Raw genomic sequence first — 10,595 nt, 5'->3', positions numbered from 1 at the left:
ATAGCTAAGGTTCTGTTTAACCGCTTCATAATATTTCAGTACATGTTAATTTCCCCAAAGCAAGAGGTCCAAGGAGCCGACATAGCTAAGATTCTGTTTAACCACTTCATGAGATTCCGATGCCTGTTAATTTCCCCAAAGTAGGAGGTCCGAGGACCCGACATAGCTAAGGTTCTGTTTAACCGTTTTATAAGATTCTCGTGCGTGTTAATTTTCCTAAAGCAGGAGGTCTGAGAACCCGACATAGCTAAGGTTTTCTTTAACTACTTCTTGAGATTCCGGTGCGTGTTAATTTCCCCAAAGCAGGAGGTTCGAGGACCCAACATAGCTAAGGTTCTGTTTAACCGCTTCATAAAATTCAGTGCATGTTAATTTCCACAAAGCAGGAGGTCCGAGGACCCGACATAGCAAAGATTCTGTTTAACCGCTTCACGAGATTCAGTGCGTGTTAATTTCCCTAAAGCAGGAGGTCCGAGGACCCGACATAGCTAAGGTTCTGTTTAACCGCTTCATAATATTTCAGTACATGTTAATTTCCCCAAAGCAAGAGGTCCAAGGAGCCGACATAGCTAAGATTCTGTTTAACCACTTCATGAGATTCCGATGCCTGTTAATTTCCCCAAAGTAGGAGGTCCGAGGACCCGACATAGCTAAGGTTCTGTTTAACCGTTTTATAAGATTCTCGTGCGTGTTAATTTTCCTAAAGCAGGAGGTCTGAGAACCCGACATAGCTAAGGTTTTCTTTAACTACTTCTTGAGATTCCGGTGCGTGTTAATTTCCCCAAAGCAGGAGGTTCGAGGACCCAACATAGCTAAGGTTCTGTTTAACCGCTTCATAAAATTCAGTGCATGTTAATTTCCACAAAGCAGGAGGTCCGAGGACCCGACATAGCTAAGGTTCTGTTTAACCGCTTCATAAGATTCCAGTGCGTGGTAATTTCCCCAAAGCAGGAGGTCTGAGGACCAGACAAAGCTAAGGCTCTGTTTAACCGCTTCATGAGATTCAGTGCGTGTTAATTTCCCCAAAGTAGGAGGTCCGAGGACCTGATATAGCTAAGGTTTTGTTTAACCGCTTCATAAGATTCCAGTGCATGTTAATTTTCCTAAAGCAGGAGGTCTAAGGACCCGACATAGCTAAGGTTCTATTTAACAGGTTCATGAGATTCCGATGCGTGTTAATTTCCCAACAGAAGGAGGTCCGAGGACTCGACATAGCTAAGGTTTTCTTTAACTACTTCATGAGATTCCGATGCATGTTAATTTCCCCAAAGCAGGAGGTTCGAGGACCTAACATTGCTAAGGTTCTGTTTAACCGCTTCATAAAATTCAGTGCATGTTAATTTCCCCAAAGCAGGAGGTCCGAGGACCCGACATAGCTAATGTTCTATTTAACTGCTTCATGAGATTCAGTGCGTGTTAATTTCCCCAAAGCAGGAGGTCCAAGAACCCGACATAACTAAGGTTCTATTTAACCGCTTTATGAGATTCCGGTGCGTGTTAATTTCCCCAAAGAAGGAGGTCCGAGGAACCGACATAACTAAGGTTCTGTTTAACTGCTTCATAAGATTCCGGTGCGTGTTAATTTCTCCAAAGCAGGAGGTCTAAGGACCCGACATAGCTAAGGTTCTGTTTAACCGCTCCATCAGATTCAGTGTGTGTTAATTTTCCCAAAGCAGGAGGTTCGACGACCAGACATAGCTAAGGTTCTGTGTAACCGCTTCATAAGATTCAGTGCGTGTTAATTTCCCCAAAGCAGGAGGTCTGAGGACCTGACATAGCTAAGGTTCTGTTTAAGCGCTTCATGAGATTCTGGTGCATATTAATTTCCCCAAAGCAGGAGGTCCGAGGACCCGACATAGCAAAGATTTTGTTTAACTGCTTCACGAGATTCAGTGCGTGTTAATTTCCCCAAAGCAGGAGGTCCGAGGACCCGACATAGCTAAGGTTTTGTTTAACCGCATCATAATATTCCAGTGCGTGTTAATTTCCCCAAAGCAGGAGGTCCAAGGAGCCGACATAGCTAAGGTTCTGTTTAACCACTTCATGAGATTCCGATGCCTGTTAATTTCCCCAAAGTAGGAGGTCCGAGGACCCGACATAGCTAAGGTTTTGTTTAACCGTTTTATAAGATTCTCGTACGTGTTAATTTCCCTAAAGCAGGAGGTCCGAGAACCCAACATAGCTAAGGTTTTCTATAACTACTTCACGAGATTCCGGTGCGTGTTAATTCCCCCATAGCAGGAGGTTTGAGGACCCAACATAGCTAAGGTTCTGTTTAACCGCTTCATGAAATTCAGTGCTTGTTAATTTCCACAAAGTAGGAGGTCCGAGGACCCGACATAGCTAAGGTTCTATTTAACCGTTTCATACGATTCCAGTGCGTGTTAATTTCCCCAAAGCAGGAGGTCTGAGGACCCGACAAAGCTAAGGTTCTGTTTAACCGCTTCATGAGATTCAGTGCGTGTTAATTTCCCCAAAGTAGGAGGTCCGAGGACCTGATATAGCTAAGGTTTTGTTTAACCGCTTCATAAGATTCCAGTGCATGTTAATTTTCCTAAAGCAGGAGGTCTAAGAACCCGACATACCGAAGGTTCTATTTAACAGGTTCATGAGATTCCGATGCGTGTTAATTTCCTAACAGAAGGAGGTCCGAGGACCCGACATAGCTAAGGTTTTCTTTAACTACTTCATGAGATTCCGGTGCATGTTAATTTCCCCAAAGCAGGAGGTTCGAGGACCCAACATTGCTAAGGTTCTGTTTAACCGCTTCATAAAATTCAGTGCACGTTAATTTACCCAAAGCAGGAGGTCCGAGGACCCGACATAGCTAAGGTTCTATTTAACTGCTTCATGAGATTCAGTGTGTGTTAATTTCCCCAAAGCAGGAGGTCCAAGAACCCAACATAGCTAAAGTTCTATTTAACCGCTTCTTGAGATTCAGTGCATGTTAATTTCCCCAAAGCAGAAGGTTCGAGGACCTGATATAGCTAAGGTTTTGTTTAACCGTTTCATGAGATTCCAATGCGTGTTAATTTCCCCAAAACAGGAGGTCCAAGGACCTGACATAGCTAAGGTTCTGTTTAACCGCCTTATGAGATTACTCTGCGTGTTAATTTCCCCAAAGAAGGAGGTCCGAGGACCGACATAACTAAGGTTCTGTTTAACTGCTTCATAAGATTCCGATGCGTGTTAATTTCCCCAAAGCTGGAGGTCTAAGGACCCGACATAGCTATGGTTTTGTTTAACCGCTCCATCAGATTCAGTGCGTGTTAATTTTCCTAAAGCAGGAGGTCCGAGGACCCGACATAGCTAAGGTTCTGTGTAATCGCTTCATAAGATTCAGTGCATGTTAATTTCCCCAAAGCAGGAGGTCTGAGGACCTGACATAGCTAAGGTTCTGTTTAACCGCTTCATGAGATTCCGGTGCGTGTTAATTTCCTCAAAGCAGGAGGTTTGAGGACCCGAAATAGCTAAGGTTCTGTGTAAACGCTTCATAAGATTCCGGTGCGTGTTGATTTCCCCAAAGTAGGAGGTCCGGGAACTTGACATAGCTAAGCTTGTCTAACCGCTTCATGAGATTTTGGTTCGTATTAATTTCCCCAAAGCATGGGGTCCGAGGACCTAACATAGTTAAGGTTCTGTTTAACTGCTTCATGAGATTCAGTGCGTGGTAATTTCTCCAAAGCAGGAGGTCCAAGACCCGACACAGCTAAGGTTCTGTTTAACCGCTTCCTGAGATTCAGTGCATGTTAATTTCCCCAAAGCAGAAGGTTCGAGGACCTGATATAGCTAAGGTTCTGTTTAACCGTTTCATAAGATTCCAGTGCGTGGTAATTTCTCCAAAGCAGGAGGTCCAAGACCCGACATTGCTAAGGTTCTGTTTAATCGCTTCCTGAGATTCAGTGCATGTTAATTTCCCCAAAGCAGAAGGTTCGAGGACCTTACATAGCTAAGGTTCTGTTTAACCGCTTCATGAGATTCTGGTGCGTGTTAATTTCCCCACAGAAGGAGGTTCGAGGACCCGACATAGCTAAGGTTTTGTCTAACCGCTTCATGTTATTCTGGTGCGTGTTAATTTTTCCAAAGCAGGAGGTCCGAGGACTCGACATAGCTAAGGTTCCGTGTAACTGCTTCATAAGATTTAGTGTGTGTTAATTTCCCCAAAGCAGGAGGTCCGAGGACCCGACGTAGCTAAGGTTCTGTTTAACCGCTTCATGAGATTCTCGTGTGTCTTAATTTCCCCAAAGCAGGAGGTTTGAGGACTCAACATAGCTAAGGTTTTGTTTAACCGCTTCATAAAATTCTGGTGTGTGTTAATTTCCCCAAAGTAGGAAGTCCAAGGACCCGACTTAGCTAAGGTTCTGTCTAACCGCTTCATGAGATTTCGGTGTGTGTTAATTTCCCTAAAACAGAAGGCTTGAGATCCTGACATAGCTAAGGTTTTGTTTAACTACTTTATGAGATTCCAGTGCGTGTTAATTTCCCTAAAGCAGGAGGTTCGAGGACCGGACATAGCTAAGGTTCTGTTTAACCGCTTCATTAGATTCAGTGTGTATTAATTTCCCTAAGGCAGGAGGCCCGAGGACTCGACATATCTAAAGTTCTGTTTAACCGGTTCATAAGATTCCAGTGTGTGTTAATTTCCCCAAAGTAGGAGGTCCGAGGACCCGACATAGCTAAGGTTCTGTTTAACCACTTTATGAGATTCCGATGCGTGTTAATTTCTCCAAAGAAGGAGGCCCGAGGACCTGACATAACTAAGGTTCTGTTTAACTGCTTCATAAGATTCTGGTGTGTGTTAATTTCCCCAAAGTAGAAGGTCTGAGGACCCGACATAGCTAAAGTTCTGTTTAACCGCTTCATCAGATTCAGTGCATTGTAATTTTCCCAAAGCAGGAGGTCCGAGGACCTGACATAGCTAAGGTTCTATGTAACCGCTTCATAAGATTCAATGCATGTTAATTTCCCAAAGCAGGAGGTCTGAGGACCTGACATAGCTAAGGTTCTGTTTAACCGCTTCATGAGATTCCGGTGCGTGTTAATTTCCTTAAATCAGAAAGGTCTGAGGACCCGAAATAGCTAAGGTTCTGTGTAACCGCTTCATAAGATTCTGGTGCGTTTTAATTTTCCCAAAGTAGGAGGTCCAGGGACTCGACATAGCTAAGGTCCTGTCTAACCGCTTCATGAGATTCCAGTGCATATTAATTTCACCAAAGCATGGGGTCCGAGGACCCAACATAGCTAAGGTTCTGTTTAATTGCTTCATGAGATTCCGGTGTGTGTTAATTTCTCCAAAGCAGGAGGTTCGAGGACCGGACATAGCTAAGACTCTGTTTAACCGCTTCATAAGATTCAGTGCGTATTAATTTCCCAAAAGCAGGAGGTCCGAGGACCCGACATAGTTAAGGTTCTGTTTAACAGGTTCATAAGATTCCAGTGCGTGTTAATTTCCCTAAAGTAGGAGGTTCGAGGACCCGACATAGTTAGGGTTCTGTTTAACCACTTCATAAGATTCCGATATACTCCTTCAAAAGTAGAAGTTTTTGCGGGGAAATTATACCAACCGATTTTCCATCCATGCTTTGATTCTCTGCTTCTTGCCCCAATGGGAATTCGGCAAACCAAGCCACTAGACCCGTGAGGACTAGCCCCTTAACAAGCAAATGAGGCATATACTTGATGTCAGAAGCTCCTAGAACTGCGCCCCATTTAACAATCCTCCCTGCGTAATCAGTACTTCGAAGTGTAGACCTGAGCGAAAGCTGAGTTGCGACAATAACTGTGTGTTCTTTTAAATAATGGGGAAGCTTTCATGTAACATGCACCACCGCCAAGATGGTTTTCTCGAGAGACTCCGCCAAAATGGTCTTCTCAAGGAACTCTTGCTGATAGGAGCTTGATCCCACCATGATTAACCGTTGCACTCATTAACACACAAGCTCTCCCCACAGACAGTACCAATTGTAGGGTTATGTTTTTGCAGCCCAAGCCTAAGGTATATGGGATCTTGGTCAAGTGAACCCGGTACAATGAATTTGTAGAGAGTGGGTCAAAGAGCTTGGTTTTAGTGTATGAATAACGATTAATATGATGTTCATGGCAATCAAGCAGAAATAAACTGAATTCATCAAAGAAGATTGGTCCTCGGCATAATCCGAGGAGCTTTTCTAGTACATGGTGAGCGGTAGTGGTTCCTGGAGTCCCCCTAGATTGCCTCCTACCCTTCATTTTATACTAGCTTTTATCCTCTACCCAACGTCCACGTATAGATTTAGATTCATCGTGTTGATACTTGTCCCATCAGCCTCTCCCCAAAGTCGTTGGAAGTGGTTATAAAGGCTGAAAAGTATGGCTCTGTTAGGTATAGAGCACTTAATGAAATAGTGGCAGTTTTCCCTTAGATATTTCTATTATTTCCGTTGTCCTTTTCCGTTTTAGTACTTATCCTATTCCATGGAATGACCCGGAATGTCAAGCTCAGTAATAGGCCGTTCCTTTTGTCCTCAGCCACACCTGGCTGAGGAGGGGTTCTTCCCATGGCCGAGGAGGAGTTCTTCCTTGGACTGGGCCCTTGGGCCAACGTTTATACTGGTATGGGCTCCTCGGTCTGTTCCCCCCACACTAAAATATCCTAAAATTTTTAAAATTGTCAAAATACTCTTTAACCTCTAAAATTACCTTAAAAAAAAAAAAAAAAAAAAAAAAAAAAAAAAAAAAAAAAAAAAACTAAAACCTCTAAAATGACCAAAATACCTCTAAATACCCTCAAATAACCCAAAACTTTTAGTTATTTTGAAGGTTTCAAGTATTTTATGGTTGTTTAAAAGTTTCAAGTTAGTTTGGTCATTCATATGGTTTTGGGGGCATTTTTGGTCAATTTAGCGATTTTAGGTTATTTTGGTCATTTTAGAGGTTTTAGGTTTTTTTTTGCTCATTCAAGAGGATTTAAGGGCATTTTTGTGATTTTGTGATTTTGGGGGTATTTTAATCATTTTATAGGTTTTGGGGTATTTTGGTCATTTTAGAGGTCTTAGGATATTTTTGGTCATTTTAGAGTTTTCTACGAATTTTTGGTCATTTTAGAGGTTTTGAGGCTATTTTAGTCATTTTATAGTGTTCATGGGTATTTTGGTCATTCAAGAGGTTCTACTGTACTTTTGGTTGTTTTGAAGTTTTGAGGTATTTTGGTTGTTTTAGGAGTTTCGGCGGTATTTTGGCTTTTCTAGTGATTTCAAGGGTATCTTGGTCATTTCAATGGTTTCGGGATTTTGGTCATTCTAGTGGTTTCAAGAGTATTTTCCTTATTTTAGAGGGTTCGATGTTTTTTTTTTTTTTTTGGTCATTTTAGAGGTTTCAAGGTATTTTTGCTAGTTTTAGAGGTTTTAGGGGCATTGTGGTCATTTTAGAGGTTTTAGGGTATTTTGGTCATTTTAGAGGTTTGGGGTTATTTTAGTAATATTTTAGATTTAGAGGTATTTTGGTCATTCTCGTGGTTTTGTATGTATTTTGGTCATTCTAGTTTTTTTGAGGGCATTTTGGTCATTTTAGAAGTTTTGGGTTATTTTTGATTTTTTAAGGGTTCGAGGATAATTTGGTCATTTTAGAGGTTTCAATGGTATTTTAGAAATTTTAGAGGTTTCAAGGGTATTTTGATCATTTTAAAAGTTTAGGGGTATTGTGGAGGTTTTAGAGATATTTTGGACATTCGTGGTGCATTTTAGTCATTTTGTTGGTTCCAATGGTATTTTGGTCATTTTAGAGGTTTATAGTATTTTTGAGATTTTCTTATATTTTAGTATTTCTCATAAGTAAAATAAATTTTTTTAGTATGTGCAATTATGTTAATTCAATCAATTATTATGTCCCCACCAATAAGTAATGTAAGATCACTCCCATTTAAGAAGGTGATGTGATTAAAGTGATGTGATATATTTTATAATATTAGATTATGGTAATCTTAGAAAAAATTGAATGAACTAAACACCTTAATGTCACATTAAGATAATGTGCATTACATCATGGTCAATCAAACACCCCTTAGGATCATGTTTGTCTCCTTCCCCAAATCTCCTTGTGTCTTCGTTAGCCTTTGATTGTTATTTACAGTATCCAGTAAAAGCTCTGGTCAAACTATAAAATAGATTTTTAGATTTCGTCTTATTTGTATTTTTGGATTTCTCGGTGAAACGCATACCATGATTGTTCTAAGGATTTAATTTTGATCCTGATTTGTGATTAACTTTCCCTCTGTGAGGTCTTAATTAAACTATTTTTTTTATATTAAAAAAAATTTATTCCACGTTAGAAGTACATGTAGCATTTGAGTTTTGGTATAAAAATTATTTTTTATTTATTCTTTAGCCACATTAATATTTTACATCTATTATTTAACGATATAGACTATTTTGTCTTAGAAGGCATTCCCCTTCCCCCTAATCTCCTTGTGTCTTCGTTAGCCTTTGATTGTTATTCATAGTATCCACTAAACGCTTTGGTCAAATTATAAAATATATTTTTAGAATTTGTCTTATTTGTATTCTTGGATTTCTCTGGTTCTCTTTGTTGAAATGTAGATTGCGATTGTTTTAGGGATTTAATTTTGATCGCAATTTCCAATTAATTTTCCCTCTGTGAGGTCTTAATTAAACTTTTATATATATATATATAAAATTATTCCATGTTAGTGCATGTGGCATTTGAGTTTTGGTATTATTTTAATCGTTAGCTATGTCAACATTTTACATTTATTATTTAATAGCATAGACTATTTTAATACAATACCAAAATGATAGGGACTAAATTAAAAGATACGAATCATTAAAGACTAAATTGACAAATAGCCTAAATATTAGGGACCAAATATATAATTTACCAAAAAAACAAAAGAAGACCATTTAAAATGGTAGCAAGAAATAATCATCTCTATATATGTAAAGCAACACATATCAAATGCTGCTGAAATAAAAAGGACAAACCAAAATCTCTCATGTAAAAAACTCCACATAGCAAATGTACCAATATCTAAGTATCTAACCCCTTATGCCGAAAAGTTTGATTCATTACTCAATTTACATGCATTAAGCCGTTTACGAATCTTTTATGATATAGGTAATTGATGAGATGTTGCGCATGACAACTATGTTTTCATCATTCCGAGAGGCAAAATTAAGTCGATGTTAGCATCAATGGTAATTACTAATTAGTCATGCTTAATATTTTCCAGACTACAAGTATCTGTTTTTCACTTGTTTTTGTTGTGTCTCATTACAATTATTTGTTTCCACTTTCCAGGCTACATCATACCTAAAGGATGGAAAGTTTTGGTCTGGTATGGAGCTGTCCATATGGATTCTGAAATTTATGATAACCCACAAAACTTTGATCCATCGACATGGAATGTAAGTCCTTTTTTTGTTTTATTCCCTTGGCCTTAACCCATTTGTACCTGCATACAAATTGTTGTGGATAATAGGAATAAAAACCGTTTTAAATTTGTCTAGACCCGACTAAGTAAACCATGGATTCCAATCCATTCATCACTAAGTTTGTATTGTAAAATTGAAAATTAATTTCTTTTTATCGACTCATTTTCAATGTATATTTAAATACTGAAGATATAATATATTTTAGGTACGTAAAACTTAGGCATAAAAGCTATATTATTATTGGCTAAATTACAAATAACATCTTCAAACTTTAATTGAAATTTAATTTAGTCTTCTAACTTTACTTTCGTTCAATTTAGTTTTCTAAATTTTCATATTATTCAATTTAAGTCCACTACTCAGTCTTCATTAAAAATGTGCTATTAATTACCCCTAAAGTGATGAGGTTTAAATTTTTTTTTTTAAAAAAAAAAAAATTTAGAATGATTTTCTTTATATCAAACCACCAAAGCTCATTTTTCTAATATTGTTTGGAAAAAAAGAAAGGAAATAAAGAAAAAAAAAATGAAAATCATTTTCTTTACGTTAGGTTTGCTATAGATACTGAAACTTGATAAAAAAATATAATAACAATTTTAGAGAACTAAGAAAAGGTGGGAAAAACCCAAGGGATTGGCAAAGTGATTTCTAAAGCCTCATAATATCCTTGAGATATTGGGTTCAAAAACTCTTGCCAGAATCTTAGGGATACCTTTGTTGGAAAACTTAGACCCCGGTTAATAGAATTAACAAATTTTAAACCCAAGTTGTTAATTATATCTATTATGAATAATTCTTATTGAAACAAACAAACATCAATATCATGCACAACGGAATAGTAAATAAGACAAGATATAATGACCTACGAAAACCAATGAAACAAACCAGTTTCACAATAAAAACCCTGATGGAAAACCTACCCAAAAAAAAAATCCACTATAATAAAAAGAAGTTTTAGATTTAGTACAAAACTTTTGTCCCTAAACTCTACAATCTAGTAGATGAACTTATAGCAGAAACCTTCTATCGCTTCAGAACCTCTGAACTTTTCAAAATATGAATGCTCCACCCACAATCACAACTAGAACCTCCAATTGACTTCAAGAACCTCTTGAAGATTTTCCTCATAGTACCAAGTCTGTGGTGGTTGTTATGACTTTAGCTTCTTCA

Source organism: Quercus lobata, chromosome 3 (genome assembly GCF_001633185.2).
Source record: "Quercus lobata isolate SW786 chromosome 3, ValleyOak3.0 Primary Assembly, whole genome shotgun sequence".
Lineage (NCBI taxonomy): Eukaryota > Viridiplantae > Streptophyta > Magnoliopsida > Fagales > Fagaceae > Quercus > Quercus lobata.
The sequence above is the reverse complement of the archived record's forward strand: the minus strand, read 5'-3'. Positions refer to the sequence as shown.